This window comes from Hordeum vulgare, chromosome 3H (assembly GCF_904849725.1).
Source record: "Hordeum vulgare subsp. vulgare chromosome 3H, MorexV3_pseudomolecules_assembly, whole genome shotgun sequence".
In the NCBI taxonomy this organism is placed as follows: Eukaryota; Viridiplantae; Streptophyta; class Magnoliopsida; order Poales; family Poaceae; genus Hordeum; species Hordeum vulgare.
In genome coordinates, this window is record NC_058520.1 from 304,507,517 (window position 1) to 304,529,146 (window position 21,630).

Sequence of the window (21,630 nt, forward strand, 5' to 3'; positions counted from 1 at the left end):
TGATGGCAAAGGTCTTTTCCATAAGCTGACCGACGGCAAAGGTGCCACGTGGCGCCTAGCTGTGCAACCTGGGCAGTAGCAGCTGGCCATATAGTATCTTTGTCATCTGCTTCCAGGGGAGGCAGACGGCAAAGAAGAGGGCACAGAGGAGTGGGGAGGAGGGGGAGGCAGACGACACATAAGAGGGGGGTGGCAGACGAAAAATAAGGGGGGGGAGGCAGACGACACAGAGGAGGGGGGAGGAGGAGGGGGAGGCAGACGGCAAAGAAGAGGGGGGAGGCAGACGGCACAGAGGAGGAGAGGCAGACGACAAAGCCTCCGTTAGCCCCTAACGGAGGCAACCCCTATCGGCTGCCATCTCCACCACTTTGCCGACTGCTCTTATGAAAAGCTGACGGCAAAGCTCTTTGCCGTCCGCTTCGGTGACACAAACGGCAAAGAAGCTACAATGCCGTCGTAGGCTGACGTAGAAATTTTGCCGACAGTGAGATTCTTTGCCGTTTGTGATATTATCTTTGTCATCCGTGATATACTCTTTGCGGTTTGTGATGGCAGACGACAAAGAAGCTAATTCCTTTAGTGAAGTAAAGTAAATGGTGCCGAGGTGCAGAAAGTGGCGCAATCCTTTTGAACACAAAGGATAAGCCGAGGGACTAAACTTATAAACACAAAGGCGTTCTTGAGGACACACAGGAGAGATAGTCAAGTGCTTTCGCCATATTCCGTCTAGTACTATCTTTTGTATTGATAAGTGTTATGTGGGTGGATCTTAACTAGTGCACCGTCTAGACTAAGACAAGTACACTCTTATGATTAATCCCTTTTGCAGGCATCCACAAATACAAGAGAGAAATTAAGGCAAAGCCTAACCATAGCAATAAGATTTAGGATCCAATACTCCCTCATGCAAAAGTATGCGAACCGGGGTTCAGGTTTCTGTCACTCCGACAACCCAACATAAGCATTCTTTATACATGATGCATTCCCCTAGGTCCTTAAAAAGGCGAAGTGTTATGTAGTCGATGTTCACATAACACCACTAGAAGAATAACACCATAACTTAAATATCAATCAACACATATTACTTCAACATCATATGACTACTAGCATCTAGACTTTTCCCATGTCCTCAAGAACTAACGGAACTACTCACAAGACATAAAAGAGATCATGATCAGAGGTGATGAAAATATGTTTAACAATCTGGTCATAACAATAATTATCCAACAAAACTCAATAGCATTAACCATAAAAGAGTAATCAACACCGGTAGAGTAGAGGGGATAAATAGTGCGAGGTACAATTCCGATTGCAATGGTGAAGTAGATGGGATGAAGGTGGAGATGGTGCTGGTGTTGGTCATGATGGTGATGATGATCTCAATGATGCCCGTGACGATGGTGATGACAATGAGGATGATCTCCCCTTCCAGGAGGAGTTCTCCCCGGCGGAATCTCCTCGCCGAAAGGTCTTTTGTACTTTGTAGGTTTACGCCGCGGAGCGGCAGCGGAAACGCAAAAGTCTTTTGTCCCCAAATTTTTAGGTCAAGAGGGACATATAGGCCAAAGGAGAGCACCTGAGGCTGGGCCCATCACCCAGGGGCCTCCTGGCGTGGCCTAGGGGGGCGCCAGCAGGTCGCCTGGGTGACCTGTGCCCCCTCCAGCTCTTATTTGGCCTGTCTTTGGGACCTGTTCGGAAACTTCTTCCCTCAAAATGTCAGCGGAATTGGAGATGTTCTCATATTGCAACTCTTCGTGCTATTTTCTCCGTTGAATCCTGCGTCTGCTGTTTCGGCACCGGAAAGTTGTAAACTATGTAAAATAATCCAAAACACTATAAGTACATCATCATAAAGTGAAATATATCAATGAATAGAGATAAATTATGATACAAAATAGTGATGCATTTTGGACGTATCAACTCCCCCAAGCTTAGACTTCGCTTGTCCCCAAGCGAATACTGAGCTCGTTAAACATGTCCACAAGTTTAGAGAGTGAAGTGTCGATAAATAAGAATACGGAAAAGAAGAATCATGATTTCTCTACTAAACTCAACCATCCTCAACAACAATCTCAACTCATAAGTCCCTTATGAAAGAGTAATATCAACTACAATCAAAAATAGAGCTAAGAAAACTCATCAGACCATGGCGAACATGTCCTTGGTCAAAGAACAACTAATAACTTTTAATTTTTTCGCTTCCTCTTATATTTTGATGAGATCAATTGAAGCTTTTTGAAAGAACGTGTTATTAGTCAAGAAGTGAAAATGCTAACACAAAGGAAGATGTTTGTTTTAGCTAAGCTTTAACAAACAACTTACTTATCTTAATGATCATCATAAACAAAGGTGTAATATGACAACTCTCAACGAAACAATATAAATGCATGCATGTTTGTCAACATAAAGTGTCTGCTGTTTTCAGGATAGAAAGAAGTGGGTTTAATCACTCAACATAAAAGTAAAAGATTGGCCCTTCGCGGAGGGAAGTAGGGAAAACTCATGTGCTACAGCTTTTTAGAGATAAACAAGATTGTAAAACAAGATTTTGAGAGGTGCATGATTTGTCAATTAATGCTAGTAGATAGCCCAATACTTCTCATGCTGGACAAGTTTTGAGGAACGGCTCCCAAAGTGGGGACGATCACATCCCCTTAGTCTCCTTCGTTTATCACTACCAAAGTTTTCTGATTTCTCATCAACAAAGCGTGAAGGAGGTTTTGTTTGTTGTTATTATCTTTTACGAGTAGGGCGCGCTCATGCTAGTCCCTTCTGGTGTTAGGGGTTCACATATTAGACATGCAAACCCTAGATAAAACTTGTCCAATATGAGAAGATCATGAATTACCAACTACTTCCTCATGAGCTAAAGCAGAGGCACAAAACAGGGAGTAATATTTGAAGGTTTAAAGATAGCACATGAGTAATATACTTTAGGAGTGGTGGTGAAATACCACATATAGGGAAGGTATGGTGGACTCTTGGGAAGGTTGAGGTTTGAGGGTATGGATGCATAAGCAGTATTCCCGCTTAGTGCAAGGGTTGGCTAGCAAAGGCTTTTAAGAGCAGAGAAATAATGTTGACTTGGATGCAAAACAATATAAAGTTTAACATAAAGAATTGGCATAAAACATCAAGTTGTCTTCTTTGTCAGCATAACACTTCAAGCATAATAACATAAAGGTTTTGGCTATGTCCCTACTAGGAAAACTCATGCTTGTTGTTATGACCAATGCTATGTTTGTCAGGATTAAATAAAGTTTTCAAAGCCATACCTGATATGTAAGATCAATACTCCCATAAGAATCAACATATAATATCGATTGCATGAAGAGAATACCAAGTGCAGCAAAGAAACCAATAGACTTCTCATTAATATTCCATCATAGACACTGCACGCTCACGAATACAAGACTCTCCAAAAAGGAGTGATAGACCTAAATGTTAAGATAACTTCCCTAGACATGATACGACGCTAAACTGGACCAAGAAAGATAAAGGATAAAAAATAAAGATACCGGGCACTCCCTCAAGCTTGGAACAAGCTAAGGGAATGCCATTACCCATGAAGATTTCACTCTTCATCCTTGTTCTTGTTCCTCAGGTAATCCTTAGCGAAACGCTTCCACAACACAGGTCCTCCCTTCATGCAGGATTCTTCACTCTCTCCAGGATCCTACTTTCGGCACATAAGCCTATGCGTAAAAACTTAAGTTCATACTCAAAGTTCTGGTTTTGAAGGTCATCGACGTGCCCTTGAAGCTCGAACACTTCGGTTTCTAGTGCGGATATGATTGATCACACTTCGTTCATCTCCTCCTCATATTCCCTCTTCAGCTCGGCGATGATATCATAATTGGCCTTGACACCACGCTCTATCATCAACTTGTACTTGAAGACTTCTTACTCCACTTCTTCCAGCCTGGCTCTGGTGCTCCCCTCCTTGACAGGTCCCTTCAATTCTTCTTTGTGAAGGACACCATCCTCCACCCAAAGTGTTTGAGGGTGTCTTTTTACCTCTGCAAGGTAAAGGTTGATGACGTTGACGAGGATCTTTTCCTTGGGAGATTTTGGGGAAGCCATGGAACCTAAGTTTTCTAAAAAAATCCTGGCACAAACAGATCAAAAAGAAAACACACGGAATCGCAAGATACAAATCCAGGACGTTCCAGGAAAATATATAGGAAAAATGTGTGCACCAAAAGGAAGGTAACAAGCCAAAGTGGAGTCAGAGACGGACTCCAGGTGGTCCAGGCGTCCTCCTGGCGTGCCACGGGCTAGCCCGCACCAGCAGGTCGCATGGGTGACCTAGAGCTCCTCTCCGGCCCCGCTTCGGCTCGAAATTTTCCTAATTTTGCAAAAACACATAATATGGAACTTTTATTGATGTTCGCGAAGTTTCCTTACCATATTTCATACCTTTTCTTATTCTGCTTCTACCGGTGTCTGATAAAGTGTTGCAATATGTTCTTCGTGAGTGGCTACCTGTATCACATCCACCTCTACATTGATGGGGTCTCCAACCATGTAATGCGTGAGTCTTTTCCCATTCACAATATGTGGTTTTGTGCCCTCAAAATTATTAATCTTGATTGCACCGGAGCGGTAGACATCTTCGATATGGTACCGTCCTTCCCACTTGGAAAGAATTTACCTGGAGAAAACCTGAAACGAGATCTATACAACAAAACTTTGTCACCAACATTAAATTCACATTTCAAAATTCTCTTTTCATACCACTTCTTTACCTTTTCTTTGAACGTTTTGTGCTATCATAAGCTTCACTTCTCCACTCATCTAGAGAAGTCAAGTTCATGAGACGCTTTTCACCAACAAGCTTTGGATCAACATTAAGCTCTCTAACAGCCCAGAAAGCTTTGTGTTCTAAGTCTAGAAGTAGATGGCATGCCTTGCCATAAACCATCTTATAGAGAGACATTCCCATGGGATTTTTATAAGCAGTTCTATATGCCTCAAGGCATCTCCTAACTTATTGGACCAGTCCTTTCTAGGACTGTTCACTGTCTTTTGCAAGATCAACTTGATCTCTTTATTTGTGAGCTCAACATTCCCACTTGTTTGAGGGTGGTAAGGTGAAGAAATTCTATGATTAACATCATATTTGCCTAGAGCTTTTCTAAAAGCACCGTGCGTAAAGTGTGATCCTGCGTCTGTCATGAGGTACCTAGGTACACCAAACCTGGGGAACATTACATCCTTGAGCATTTTTAAAGATGTCTTATGATCAGCACTTTCAGTGGGGATTGCTTCAACCCACTTGGTCTACTAACATGTGAGTGTATTTGTGTGAAGGAGGGAAAGAACCCATAAAATCAAAAACCCAGCAATCAAAGGCTCAATGACTAGCGAATAATTCATAGGCATGTCATTCCTCCTACTAATATTACCAACTCTCTGGCACTTATCAGAGGATAAAACGTAAGTTCTAGCATATTTAAAGAGAGGAGGACAATAGAAACCTGATTGGAGAACCTGGTGTGCTGTTCTCTCACCGGCATAAGTCTCTCAGAAGAGTCAATATGAGAGGAAAAGTCTTTGCAAAAATCAATTAGAAGCTGGGAACCAAGACCAATCTTAACACAAAAGCTATTGAAGTAATCAGTTTTCACATAGCTCTCAATGTAATCACGCTCATAATTTATAACCGTTCAATACCTTTATCAATCTCCGAGTCTTCAGTGTTCTTCTGGACCCTTTCAATAAGATCCCACTTAATTTCAGTGCTTTTGTTGGAGAATGCACCACTAGAGGAAGCATCAAGCATCTCTTTATGTTGACGAGAAAGCCTTGCATAAAAAATTGTGAGAATAATTTCTTTGGAGCATTAAGGATTTCAATCTCCCCCAAGCTTGAGAGATGCTTTCTTCGTCACGAGACCAAAAGTTATAAATATAATTCCTTTAAGAAGAAAGGCATAAGATCTTGCCAATTTAGTAAATGAGAGTCATCAAGAAGCCTATACCAATCCAAAGATTTATCTTTTAATGATAGATAAAATAGATTTCTCATAAAAAAATACATCGATATACCTGTAAGCTTAAATAAGGAGCATAGTTGTGAAAGATATAGCAAGTGTTCACCTGGATGTCTATCTCCTGCATATCGATTACCCAAGACACAATCAATAATACTAGTTGGTATTTTAAAAGGCACAATTTCAGTAGGTGGGGGAGGCTCCACCACAATAGTGTTGGGACAGTTCCCCACAAGCAACAAACCAAGAGTAGAGTGGTCCATAGCAAAAAAAGCGGGAACAGTAAAACAAAAACAGCACGTACAACGTAAAGGATTCCTTACCAATTTCACTTACCAATAGCGCTACACTCCACGGCAACGACGCCAGAAAATGGTCTTGATGACCCACAAGTGTAGGGGATCTATCATAGCCTTTTCGATAAGTAAGAGTGTCGGACCCAACGAGGAGCAAAAGGTACTGACAAGTGATCTTGAGCAAGGAATAACTGCAAGTACTGAAAGGTAACTTTTTATGGATTTTCTAGTATAAGCAACAAGGAAATAAATGCATGTGAAGTAAATGGTGCCGAGGTGCAGCAAGTGGCCCAATCCTTTTGAACACAAAGGATAAGCCAAGGGACTAAACTTATAAAGACTAAGGCGTTCCTGAGGACACACAGGAGAGAGAGTCAAGTTCTTTCGCCATATTCCGTCTAGTACTATGTTTTGTATTTGTAAGTGTTATGTGGGTGGATATTAACTAGTCCACCGTCTAGGCAAAGACAAGTGCAATCTTATGATTAATCCTTCTTCCAAGTATCAACAAATACACGAGAGAAATTAAGGCAAAGCCTAACCATAGCAATAAGCTTTAGGATCCAATACTCCCTCATGCAAAAGATGCGAACTCGGGTTCATGTTTCTGTCACTCCGGCAACCCACCATCAGCATTCTTTATACATGATGCATTCCCCTAGGTCCTTAAAAAACCGAAGTGTTATGTAGTCGACGTTCACATAACACCACTAGAAGAATAACACCATAACTTAAATATCAATCAACACATATTACTTCAACATCATATGACTACGAGCATCTAGACTTTTCCCATGTCCCCAAGAACTAACGGAACTAATCACAAGACATAAAAGAGATCATGATCAAAGGTGATGAAAATATGTTTAACAATCCGGTCATAAACATAATTATCCAACAAAACTTAATAGCAATCACCACAAAAGAGTAATCAACACTGGTAGAGTAGAGGGGATGAATAGTAAAATGTACAACTCCGATTGCAATGGTGAAGTAGATGGGATGAAGGTGGAGACGGTGGTGGTGTTGGTGATGATGGTGATGATGATCTCGACGATGCCCGTGACGATGGTGATGACGATGAGGACGATCTCCCCTTCCGGGAGGAGTTCTCCCGTCGGAATCTCCCTGCCGGAAAGGTCTTTTCTTCTTTGTAGGTTTCCGCTGCGGAGCGGCGGTGGAATCGCCAAAACTCTTATGTCCCCATACTTTTTAGTTCAAGAGGGACATATAGGCCAAAGGAGAGCACTAGAATTTGGACCCATTTCCCAGGCGTGGCCTAGGGGGGCGCCAGCAGGTTGCGTGGGTGACCTATGGCCCCCCTCCGGCTCTTCTTTGGCCTGTCTTCGGGCCCTGTTCGGAAACTTCTTCCCTTAAAAGTTCAGCGCAATTGGAGATGTTCTAGTATTGCAACTCTTCGTGCTATTTTCTCCGCTGAATCCTGCGTCTGCCATTTCGGCACCAGAAAGTTGTAAACTGTGTAAAATAAGCCAAAACACTATAATTACATCGTCATAAAGTGAAATATATTAATGAATAGAGACAAATTATGGTACAAAATAGTGATGCATTTTGGACGTATCAGCCCCTTATAGGTCTCCTAACCCTATTATTCAGCCTATAAATTCCCAAATATTCCCGTATAGCAAAAAAGAGACACAAAAATACTTTTACGCCGCCGGGAGCCTGTGTTCCCGAGAGATCCAATCTGGGAGCCTTTTCATGTAATCTGCTAGAGAGGGAATTGATCACTGATGGCATCTACATCAACTCCATTGCCCTGCCAATGATGTGTGAGTAGTTCACCATAGACCTACGGGTCCATAGCTAGTAGCCAGATGGCTTCTTCTCTCTCTTTGATCTTCAATACCGTGTCCTTCATGATCTTTATGGAGATCTATCTGATGTAATACTCTTTTGCGGTGTGTTTGTCGAGATTCGATGAATTGTGAGTTTATGTTCAGATTATCCATGAATATTATTCGAGTCTCTTATGAATTATTATATGCATGATTTCATATCTTTGCAAGTCTCTTCGAATTAATTGTTTGGTTTGGCTAACTAGATTGGTAATTCTTGCAATGGGAGTAGTGGTTAGTTTTGGGTTCAATCTTGCGGTGTCCTAACCCAGTGACATAGTAGGGGTAGCGAGGCACGTATTGTATTGTTGCCATCAGGATAAAGAAGACGGGGTTTTCATCATATTGCTTGATTTTATCCCTCTACATCATGTCATCTTACTTAATGCGTCACTCTATTCTTCATGAACTTAATACTCTAGATGCAGGCAGGAGTCGGTCGATGTGTGGAGTAATAATAGTAGATGTATAATCATTTCGGTCTACTTGACACGGACGTGATGCTTATATGCATAATCATTGCTTTGGATGTCTTCATAATTATTCTCTTTTCTATTATTAATTTGTTCACCCACCGTATTATTTTCCTTTATGAGAGAAACCTCTAGTGAAACCTATGACCCCCCGTTCTATTTTCCATATTATATTTTCAGATCTATAAACCAAAAATACTAGAAATATATTCCTGCAATTTATTTACTTTTGTTTCCGCAATATTATATATCCATCTCTATCAAATCGCATCCTTGCAAATAACTGTGAAGGGATTGACAACCCCTTTATAGCATTGGGTGCAAGTGTTTGATTATTTGTGTAGGTACTACTATTGAAGCCCTACTTGTTCCTCCTACTGGATTGATACCTTCGTTCTCAACAAACTGAGGGAAATACTTATCTACTTTGCTGCATCACCCTATCCTGTTCAAGGAAAACCAACGCAAGCTCAAGAGGTAGCAAGACTTGGAACCATAGTTTTCACTACAGGCTTATCTATCAAAAGCAAAGCATAAGGTGAGTACACAAATTACTGTTCGGCAATTGATATGAATGCGTATACTTATGATGTCATTCACGACAATGATCGTGTATATAGGCATCAGTTCCAAAAACAAGTAGACCGGCTCCTACCTATATTTACTACTATTACATCACTTCTATAGTGCTTCTATGCTTGCCTCTGTAGGTATGAAGTTCACACAAACAAACTAATGCTTGGAGCAAGGTGACATGATGTAGACAAAGTAAACCCAATCAGTATGAATAAACCCCATCGTTTTACCCTTAGTAGCAATAATAAAAATATGTGTCTTGTCCCCTTCTACCACTTGGATATACAACACCGCAAGATTGAACTTACTACAACGCACCACACACCCTCCGAAGATAAATCAATCTAGTTGGCCAAACCAAACCGATAGATCAGAGTGAAATACGAAGATATAACAATCATGCTGAATAGAATTCAGAGAAAAATCAATTACTTTAAACAAATAATTTGATCATAAAGCCACAATCTGTCTGATCCCAACAAACACACCGCAAAAAAAGATTACATCGGATAGATCACCACGAGAATCACAAAGAACATGGTATTGAAGATCAAAGAGATAGAATAAACCATCTAGCTACTAGCTATGGACCAATAGGTATGTGGTGAACTACTAACAAATCATCATGCAAGCAGCAAGGTTTATCTAGAAGTCCTCCGTGATCAATTCCCCCTCCGGCAGGGTACCAGAAAAAGTCTCTAGATGGGATCGCGGTGGAATAGAGACTTACGACGACGAAAAAAGAGTTTTTTATGGATCTCTTATGTTTTTTGAATATTTGAGGATTTATAGAAGTGGAGTTTGGTCAGGAGGTGCCACGAGGGGCCCATGACCTGAGGGACGCACCCTACACCCTGGGCTCATCCCTAGGCTCGTCACCACCTCGTGGCTCCTCATGTCTTCTTCCAAGGTTCCATGGGTCTCTTATGGTCCTGAAAATATCATCAAAATGTTTGATCATATTTGGACTCCATTTGATATTGAATTTCTAGAAAAGTTAAAAATACGCAAAAAACAGGAACTGGCACGAGGCACTAGGTTAATAGGATAGTTCGAAAAAGATATAAAATAACACATTATTTCATATAAAGTATCCAAGATTGATAATATAATAGCATGAAATGATAAAAAAAATATAGATATGTTGGAGACGTATCAACATCCTCAAGCTTAATTCCTGCTCCTCCTAGAGTAGGTAAATTATAACAATAGAATTTTTGATGTGGCATGCTACCCAACATGTAATCTGTTTCAGATACAAGTGTTGATAAATGATGATGTAATTGGTATCAACATAATAATATCCATGAATATAATAAGCATAATCATTACTTTTTCAAAATATATGATCCTTAAATGATGTTATCCCTACTCCTTTTATCGTATTGGAAGGCATAACTTCGTATTCACCGCATAAGTATAACTGATGAGAATCCCGACACCAACTAGGAAATTGGATCATACCTCTAACGCGCTTCAGCATTTTCAAGTTACCTCAATATAGGAGTGTGGGGATCCCGACTCATAAGTCATGATCAGCGAGTCCACGTGTGTAGTGATCCGAGAGATCAATGTCCACTGAACACACATAAGTTGAATAATAAGAGTCTTACACCCATACATACCTTTTGATACAAAGAAATAGCATTTAGGTCAAGTCTTACATAGATAGGGCCTCGAAGGCCAATACACCAAACTTAACTAGCAGCGGAAATCTTGAACAAAAGCATGAACCCATGCCACTTGCCTTAACCCTACACACATTTTGACTAGGAAGTGTCCTAGTTCGCATGTTCGTCTCCAACGAACTCTTCATCATACTCCTGTTCTTTCACGACTTTCCAATTAAATAACAACTGGAAATCCAATGAGTACTTTGAATGTACTCGCAAGCAACCCATGTTTGAAACGAGGTAACAACAATGCATGATATAGCACTGACAGGTAAGTTGTAGAAAGCTAATTTTTAGGTGCAATGACATGATCAATATCTGAGATGGTATACTTCACGAGGTAACCAATATCCATATGAACAAGTTACAAATATAAATATAAGACGGGGTTGAACATCTCATGTTCACCCATCATGCCAAGTCATCTGACTTAGCTCAAGTATCACACTATCATCTTTGTGACGCACACACACCAAGTTGTGGGAACATCTGGACATTGTCTAAGTAGGACCACCAACTCTGCATGAGTGTGGACACGGCTATTCGAATAGTTTCACACTTTGCAGAAAGGGCTTAAAAGAAATAATAACAAGCATGCCACAGTCGGGCATCTAAGCGACACCACATATATGAATCATATGAAACAATAATAATTATTGAATATCCAGCAGGTAGAACCGTCCCACGAATATCCAACACTCATAATCATACGGGTTAGTCCATAGTAAAAATAGTAGTACGATCATCCACCATATTTCATGATTAGTCTCACAATTTCTTTAACTTCCTCCGAAGACCAACACTCAGATTGACACTTGACTATTCAACCAGTCGTCCTTGACCATGGACATAACTACTCGAATAGTTTTGACTATGAAGAGGGTGTACTCTTTACCCACAGACCATGGCTTCCAATAGTCACTCGGACTAATCCCGAGTATGGTATCTCAGAGATAAACACTCAGAACCAGTACACACCCATTTTACCCCCGTGAAGTCTGGCTTCACCCGGACTACGCTGCCAGGGAAAAAACATAAGACGGGGAGGCTCCGACATCGACTAGCATGGGATCAAATTTATAATGTGCGCTACAAGGGAAGAGCTCTGCCCTCTCCGTCCCAAACCGGAAACACCCATGCCCCTTGACCACATGACTGGATTTTGTCCAGGGTCAAGGATACCTTCATCCCGGCCCCTCTACTTGGTGTGTACATGGTAATAGGTTTACAACTTGCTAAACCATATTCCCTTTTGGGAAGACCTATGTCAGCATGAAGGTAAGGTGACATACTGATAATACTCGATCTATGGTCGACTTAGGAGGTTAAGTTTTTTCTTCAAGGGTTAGTATCGCATAATTTTACGGAATGATGAACCTCCGTGTTACCACCATCACACCTCGGTATGGTCTCACTGAATAGTCTCGTCCCGCGAGATGTCAGCCCATGGTCTCATAATATCCACGAGAAACCTCCCTCTGAGGTTATCCGGACCAACATGGTATCCAAGGCATGGGGTAGTATCCACCTACCATCTGCATTACACAAAATCAATAACATCCTTATATCATGCACCTATGCCATGGTATGATTTTATGTGGGGTTCTTTATGAACATACCCAAAATCAAGCATTCAAAACATCACACAACTTTATGCAAATCAGATTTCAAGATGCTTGCCTTTGGAGTTCGAGGAGGGTGATGTGTACCCCACAATCTTGAAGTAAGTCTCCTCTCTCCAAATCCTATATTGAAAATATTTGAACAAAAACAGTACACAAAAGTTGTTTAAATTTTTTGAATTTTTTTGTAAATAAACTAGAGGAAATTTGAAAGAGGTAGGAAAAAGAATCAGTCCATTTGGAGTTTTCTATAAAAATTTGTGGCCAGTTAATGTTCCTGTTTAAATCTGTTTTAAAAGAATCAGAAAAGAAAACGGTTTTGTAAAAAATACGATGTCGGGGCTGGGGAGGCGCACTCACAGGCACACATTTTCCCAAGGGGAAAGCGCCCTTCGGGGCCAGGGTTGGCTCACCGACAAGCGTGGCCCGCCTGTTGGGTTCTTCTCCCTCCTCTGGCGCATGCCTAGACAGGGAGCAGTGGTCAGCTCCGGCGAGGCTAGCCGCCGCTAGAGGACTCCATTTCACGGGCTGGGCACATCGGAGTGATCAGGAGGCACAACCGCTTCTCCTGTATGGGGAGAGGATCCCTCTAAGTCTCTTGATCGAGCGAGGCTTTGCCCATGGCGGATGACATCTTCAAGAGAAAGGGGTTCTTGCCCTCGTTAATTTTGAGGGAGAAGGGGGTCGTAATGGGTTTGCGGTGGCTCTAGGAGGCTAGAAGTGGCTGCAGAAGAGCAACCGGACTCGGGGCTGCCCGAATTTTCCCGGAGATGGCCGGTGGTGCTGCGGCCAGAGGAAGGGCAAGGCGAGGGGCTCCGGCCGAATTGGTGCGAGGGAGAGAGTTGCGACTCTACGGAGGCTGCTGAGATGCTCGGAGGGCTCTAGGCAGCCTTTTATAGCCTAGCTATGGTGGTTCTGCGGCAGCTGTGGATAACCATGCCAGCTACATGCTCTGGTGATGTCTCAGGCGCACAGGTGCAGCAACAAGTCTGAGAAAGGGCGGAAGCAGCTGGAGGACGATGTAAGGACCACGAGCAACTGGCACGCTGGACGGACTCGGGCGGCGCTACCGTCGCTGCGGGAGACGTTGTTAGCGTCAGCAAGCTGCCAGCGCTGCCATGGCCGAAGCGCTGCGCGGCACAAGGGTGGAGAAAATCTGTCGGGAGGGGGGTTGCGTGTCTCCTGGCTGGCCAGAGGGCAAGGGCATGGGGACACGGCGGCTCGGAGAGGCGCGTGCAAAACGTGGTCTCTGGGCGCGCTCTGGGCACACACCCAGGGTGTTCGACACAATGTCCGGTGCCTCTAAACACCTCCAAAACTTCTCAAATCTAAGAGGATTATGCTATGGGTTAAGGCAAAGATGATGGACAATGTTTTAGGGTCAGGGAAGCAACTCCAAAATGAAAAGAAATATCATACCAGATCTGGACATGCACTCTAGGTGTTCAACCAGGTGTCAAGGGCACCTAGAAAGTTCCTCTAGCCACCGAAATTACCAGATCAGGTCTCCTTAGGTGTTAGCTATGATGGTCAAGTTAGTTTGGGAAAATGCAAAACTTGCTAATGCAATTGTTTGAGAAGATCATATCTGGTTAAAAAGTTGAGGCTAATATTACATGCATTTAAAATCCTCTAATGGGACTCAACTCATGGACATAAGGTTTTGGTAGGGTAGTATGCAAGCATGACAAATATCAAGGCAATTAGAGCAAGGAAAAACATGGTAGTAGTAGAAAGTACCAAACTGGACCAGAATAGAAAAAGAGTTGTTTGGCTAAATTTTTCCAAAGCAAAAATTTGGGTTTTTGCATAAAAGAAAATCTCATGCATCACTTGACAACCCCAAATTTTTGTATAATTTTTGAATGGTTATAACTAGGGGTTGTAGTAAAAACTCCAATTTGGGCCAGAGTAGAAAAGGAGTTAATTTGCTCAAATTTTTCAAAACACTTGGCTAAGTTTTTACAAACACTTGATCTAGGAACATCACGTGTCACCCAAATTTTTTGTAGAATTTTAGAAAAAGTTATCAAAAGGTTGTAGTGCAAAGCACGTCCTTAAAGGAATTAAAAGTCTTTTTTGAATAAAAGTAAGCTTGGAAAAAATATTAAAAAGAAAGTCTCCAACGACATTGTGAGAAGAAAATAAATGTTTTGATGCAAGCACTAAGGTTCCAACATAATTTTCAGAAACATTTACTTGGGGAGAGTTTTATAATTAGGGAAAGGAGTCTCAAGGAGGTTCCAACATAATTTTCAAAAACATTGCCAAATTTAAAATAATATCCCCATTTAATTAAATAAATAATTTAAAATGGTCTCAAGGAAGGGCTCAAGCACTAAATGATCTTTAAAATGCCGCTTGAAAACAAAAGTTTTTGGAAAGAGGCTTTGAAAAGAGTCATGAAGCAAATTATTTCTCAAAAATTATTCTAAGAAATATTTTATTTCATAAAAATATTATTAAATTTTTGGAGTGTGAGAAACACTACCCCTCTTAAAAATATATCTCGTCCCCGAGATTTTCTTAGGGGAAGAAAATAATTCACTCATGAAAACTAGGAACATGATCACCCCAATGCAGACAGAAACAAAGCAATCATATAACACAGAGTCACTCATATGCAGGTGCAAACAACGCAATCATATAATACATCGTCACTCACCTAGCATTAGGAGAACATAATACTGGACTAACGTACACTCCATGGGAGGTCAACGAGGCACGAGCAAAGGGGTCCCCGAGAAAATATTCTCGGTCGGGGAAAACATATTCTACTTCTCCTAAAAGGAGACGAGAGAACGTGACCCCTTTGGGCTGACAACAACGTCGTACCATTGGAAATTTTACAAAATTTCCCAATAGCAAGGGTGAGGAATTTATCCACCTGTTGATGGGTCAACACCCTTGGTGAAGACCTGAAGGACAAGGAAAGAGCAAGCTTTGGCTGCTCTATACTAGACTGAGAGGCAATGCAAGTTCTATTGCAGGGTTGCATTTAGGAATCCTAGATGAATCCCAAAGGCAGTCATGGGGAGGACTGGCTCTGGGTAGTGCACTTGGTGAGAAGTGGTAGGAGAGTTCATGTGTGGTCTCAGTAGGGTGCCTAGTTAAGGGACACAGTATAACACTGGTGTGACCTGGGTCATCAGGGTGGAACTCGGGTATCAACTCCCAAGTGGCACATCACTCGGGTAGTTGGTTTGGTGGCTAGGTGGTTACGCCCAAAAATTTATTCTAAGGCCACTCAGACTAGTCTACACAAATCTATCTTTAAAATCATAGGAATGCATGCATCCTCCGATTTTCTGAAAAACAGTTTATCACAAACACACGATTACAACGTTACACTGCGACACTGGTACGGAGGCCAGAGAGCTACTGTGACAGAATCCCTCCACCTTCATTGTCCTTTGAGCGGACGGGCTCAGCAACCAATAAGGCTCCTCCGTTTGCCATGATTCCAGAGTTGAGTGGGCCATGGAACAGGGCTGTAGGGTTGAGTGGCGACGGCGTCGCGGACGGCGCACCCTTGGCACAAATTCATTGCAGAAAGCATTCAAATTGGGGTGAAGCTCCGGCGGGGTCATGGAAGGGTCAGAAACCAATATGTGTTGGTTGGTGGAGGCGGTTGCAGCTTCGTGGCTTGCCGGGGGCCGGCGAGCGGTTAGCGTGCAGTTTATGACTAGGTCAAGAGGTGATCTGATTAATGAGTGCCTCCTATGCTCTCACATAGCGCACAACCTGCACCAAGTCAGGGTCTTCCTCAAGGTCTTTGTTGGCAACTTGGGTTGAACTACCATAGCCTTCATGACTAGGATAGTAGCAGAACAGTCGACTATTCATCCATGGTGACAAATGTCGTTGCTGGACTACAGCCTCTCGGGTTGCAAGCTGATGGGCTTGGGCTTCGCTAGTGGCTGCTCTACCAGTGAAATGATAAGGGCACCCCAGCGAGGGACTCTCTCCATACATGTGCACCAAGGCCCAAAAGTGATGAATAGCATCACTCACAGGTTCCTCATGCACTACATACACTAGAGGCTGTTCTACACCAAAAACTGGGCGGCTAACATCGGCAAGGATGACTACGAACTCTCCAGGCTCGTACACGCTGGTCTCATTGGAAACAACGCGCCTAGGCATCTTGCAAGACAAGGGGTTACTAGGGTAGTGGTCTCAAGGTTGCGGTTTGCTAGGTTAAGGCAAGGCCTTCCTATATATGGTAGGGAGTTTTCGATCGCACTCTTGGGAATGCGACAACTCCGGTGTTGGTCATAGAAACAAATCTTAAGGGCTGGGTTGACAGGTTAGGCACCGACTGCCAAAAAGGTGTTAGAAGGCCACTATGGTTAGCTATTGGGTAGTCTAGGCTAGGTTGTGGATATATAAATATCCGGGGTAGGGATAGCCACTTGGCAAAGATAGGTTTAGCCAATGGTCAGCCTGAATGTGATACCAAGGATGTGGCGACCGGGTTTTCACAAAATAATTTCTAGAAAATAGGTCTTTGTGTTCACCAGCCCTAGGACTACTGTTAGCTGGTGGACACTCACTTGATACAGAATATCCAAGCAAAATACAAAGCCAGGTTACAAGACCATGAAGGTCTACTAGTTTGGACAAAAGTCTAAGGCTGACCGCAGAAGCGACTCGAGGAATCTCTAGTGCCCATCGAACTCCATTCCCACAGGAACAACTGACTTGGATAAATTCCTATCTCACAAGGCTGCTATCCTGGACTCGTAGGTTCCGGGGTTGATGACATCATGCTCCTCTCCGAACGCAATCTGGCCAAGACAATAGGCAGGGACAAGCGAGCGAGTACTCTGCATGTACTCGCAAACATCAAGAAAACAGATATGTTAAAGCAGGTGAGATGCATGCATAGTCCACTTAATAACTCTATCATGCCATTAGAATTAATTCACGGATGCATTCATGCATATAAACTGTTTCCACCAATGTTGTATAAACAGGCAAGGAAGGGCAACAATGAATAACTAATAGCATGCGTGCCGCAGTCGGGCGTCGGAGCGACACCGCCTAAAGGGCTCACATGCAAGATATGAAATAAATAATAGTTGCCAGAGTCAGACGTCTAAGCGACACCATAGAAAGTGATTATATGAAATAAATAACAATTGCCACAGTCGGGGTTCTAAGCGACACCCCAGAAAGGGCATATAAGATATAATAACGAGCATGCCACAATCGGGCGTCTGAGCGACACCACATAAAGGGCTTATAAGAAATAATAACGAGCATGCCACAGTCGGGAGTCTAAGCAACACCACAAAAAGGGCTCATATGAAACAATAATAAATACTGAAAATTCAGGAGGTAGAACCGTCCCAGGGATATGATCATCCAGGAGGTAGAACCGTCCCAGGGATAATATCATAGGGGTTAGTCCATAGTAAAAATAATAGTACGATCATCCATCATATTTCATGATTAGTCTCATGATTTCTTTAACTTCCTCCAAAGACCGACACTCAGACCGACACTTGACTAGTCAACCAGTCGTCCTTGACCATGGACATGGCTACTCGAATAGTTTTGACTCTGCAAAGGGTGTACTCTTTAACCATAGGCCACGGGTTCCAATAGTCACTCGAACTAATCCCGTGTACGGTGTCTGAGAGGTAAACACTCAGAACCAATACACACTCATTTTACCCCCACGAAGTCCGGCTTCACCCGGACTAAGCTGACACGGAAAAAAAACATAAGACAGGGAGGCTCCAACCTCGACTAGCATGATCAAATTTATACCGTGCGCTACAAGGGAAGAGCTCTTCCCTCTCGGTGCCAGACCGGAAACACCCAGGCCCCCTAACAGGATGAATGGATTTTGTCCAGGGCCATGGATACCTTCATCCCGGCCCCTCTACTTGGTGTGTACCTGGTAATATGTTTACGACTTACTAAACCATATTCCCATTCGGGAAGACGTATGGCAGCACGAAGGGTAAGGTAACATACTGACAAGACTCGATCTACGTTCAACTTAGGAGGTTAAGTTTTTCCTGCAAGGGTTAGTATCGCACAATTTTACTGAATGATAAACCTCAGTGTTACCACCATCACACCTTGGTATGGTCTAACTGACCACTCTCGTCCCGCGATGTGTCAGCCCCTGGACTCATAATATCGACGACAAACCTCCCTCTGAGGTTATACAGACCAGCATGGCATCCGAGGCATGGGGTAGTATCCGCTTACCATCGGCATCACAGAAAATCAATAACATCCTTATCTCATGCACCCATGCCATGGTATGATTTTATGTGGGGTTCTTTATCAACATAACCAAAATTACACATTCAACACATCACAGCAAAACATCACACAGCTTTATGCAAATCAAAGTTTAAGATGCTTGCCTTTGGAGTTGGAGGAGGGTGATGTGTACCCCACAATCTTGAACATAGTCTCCTCTCTCCAAATCCTATTTTGAAAATATTAGATTTAACACACAAATACAAAACAATACAGAAAAGTTGTTAGACATTTTTTGAAATAAATTTGACAATAAATAAGAGGAAATTTTAGAGAGGTAGGAAAAAGAATCAGTCCATTTGGAGTTTTCTATAAATATTTGTGGCCAGTTAAAGTTCGTGTTTAAATATGTTAATAATAGAATCAGAAAAGAAAACAATTTTGTAAAAAATATGCTATCGGGGCAGGGGAGGCGCACTCACATGCACACATTTTCTCAAGCGGAAACACACTTCGGGGGTAGGCGCCAGCGGGGCGAGGGTTGGCTCACCAACATGCAGGGCCTTCCTATCAGGTTCTTCTTCCACCTCCCGCGCGTGTCTGGGCAGGGAGCAGAGGCGAGCTCCGGCAAGGCTAGCCGGGGCTAGAGGACTCCATTTCACGGGCTCGGCACACCAGAGTGATCAAGCTGCCTTTTATAGCCGAGCTATGGCGGTTGTGCTACCGCTGTGGATAAGCACGCCGGCGACAGGCTCTGGAGGGACTCGGGCGGCGTTGTCATCACTGCAGCAGACGTTGTTGCCGTCAGCAAGGTGCCAGTGCTGCCACAGCCAAAGCGTCGCGCGGCACAAGGGTGGCGACAATCTGTCGGGGGGGGGGGGGGGTTGACGCATCTCTCCAACTGACCAGATGGCAAGGTTGCGGGGACGTAGCTGCTTGGGCTGGCGCGTGCAAAACTTGCATGCACCCAGGGTGTTCGACACAATGATCGGTACCTCTAAACACCTCCAAAACTTCTCAAATCTAACAGGGTTATTCCATGGGACATGGTTTTAGGGTCAGGGAAGCAACCTCAAAATGCAAAGAAAGATCATGCTAGATCTGGACACGCACTCTAGGTGTTCGACCAGATGTCAAGGCCACCTAGGAAGTTCCTCTGGCCACCAAAATTACCAGACAGGGTCTCCTTAGGTTTTAGCTATGATGGTCAAGTTAGTTTCGGAAAATGCAAAACTTGCTAATGCAATTGTTTCAGAAAATCATATCTTGTCAAAAAGTTGAGGCTTATATTACATGCATATAAAATCCTCTAATGGGGCTCAACTCATGTGCATAAAGTTTCGGTAGGGTGGTATGCAAGCATGAAAAATATCAAGGCAATTAGAGCAAGGAAAAACATGGTTGTAGTACAAAGTACCAAACTGGACCAGAACAGAAAAAGAGTTGTTTTGCCAATTTTTTCCAAATCACAAAGTTGGGTTTTTGCAAAAAGTAAATCTCATGCATCACTTCACAACCCCAAATTTTTATAGAAGTTTTAAAAGGTTACAACTAGGGATTGTAGTACAAACTCCAATTTGGGCCATAATAGAAAAGTAGTTAATGTGCTCCAATTTTTTAAAAAACTTGGCTTAGTTTTTACAAAAACTTGATCCAGGAACATCACATGTCACCCACAAATTTTTGTAGAATTTTTAGAAAAAGTTATCAAACGGTTGTAGTGCAAAACAGGTCCTTAAAGGAATTAAATAAAACAAACCTTGGCAAAATATTAAAAAGAAAGTCTCCAATGACTTTGTGAGAATAAAAGAAATGTTTTGATGCAAGCACTCACGTTACAACATAATTTTCAAAAACATTTACTTGGGGGAGAATTTTATAATTAGGGAAAGAAGTGGTTCCAAAATCAATTAAAAACCCAGAAATTCAGATATTAAATAAACATGGCCAATTTAAAAATAATATCCCCATTTAATTAATTAAAGAATTTAAAAGGGTCTCAAGGAAGGGCTCAAGCACTAAATGATGTTTAAAATGCCACTTGAAAAGAAAAGTTTTTGGAAAGAGGCTTTGAAAAGAGTCACGAAGCAAATTATTTCTCTAAACTTTTATTCTAAGCAATATTTTATTTCATAAAAATATTATTATTTCTCAAAACTTTGAAAAGAGTCCACTCATTGGTACCATACCTCATGATGTATACAACAAGTATCATCCACGACGGCACGCACCGGGTGCCTGGTGTGTGTGAAAACATCCCATGGTCATCATTTCTGGCATGAGACCGTATCGAGAGTGACCCGTCACCCTCTCCACTAATAATGCGGGCTCTCATCTAGTACCGACCACAGTAATCAACAAAGCCCCGTCCCATAAGGGGTATCAGGGTTGCGCGTGTAAGGTTGGGATGGTGAGCACATCTTAAATCTAATCCGTTTTCGGGAAAACACACACAGCTTTCCTCGGTACACCACATCTTTCCCAAGTGGTTACCTAACTCATCACCATCTCCATCGGGAATTAGTGCCACCCGACGATGTTTTTGGAAAGTCGTTGAAAACATCGTTGTTCCCAACACATGCATAATCCCATCCCATTTTCCTAGCAACCAGTTTAGCGTTCTATCTACTTCCCACTCACACAACCCTCATATGATGGTAGGGTCATGCTCAATGCAATGACCAACGAGTAAATATCAGAGATAACCCGCCAAGGTGGTCACCGATTCAACATGATTCATATCCAATGAAATAATGTGCCATATGACATGCATAGAAATATTTCAAGTGATGGTCTAGGGGCTGCTTGCCTCACTCCACAATGTCCTCGGGGTCTTCAAATCCTTCTTATACAAGCTCTTCGTCAACCACGTAATCTACGCGTCGCAATATAAGGCCAGGGCAAGAACAGG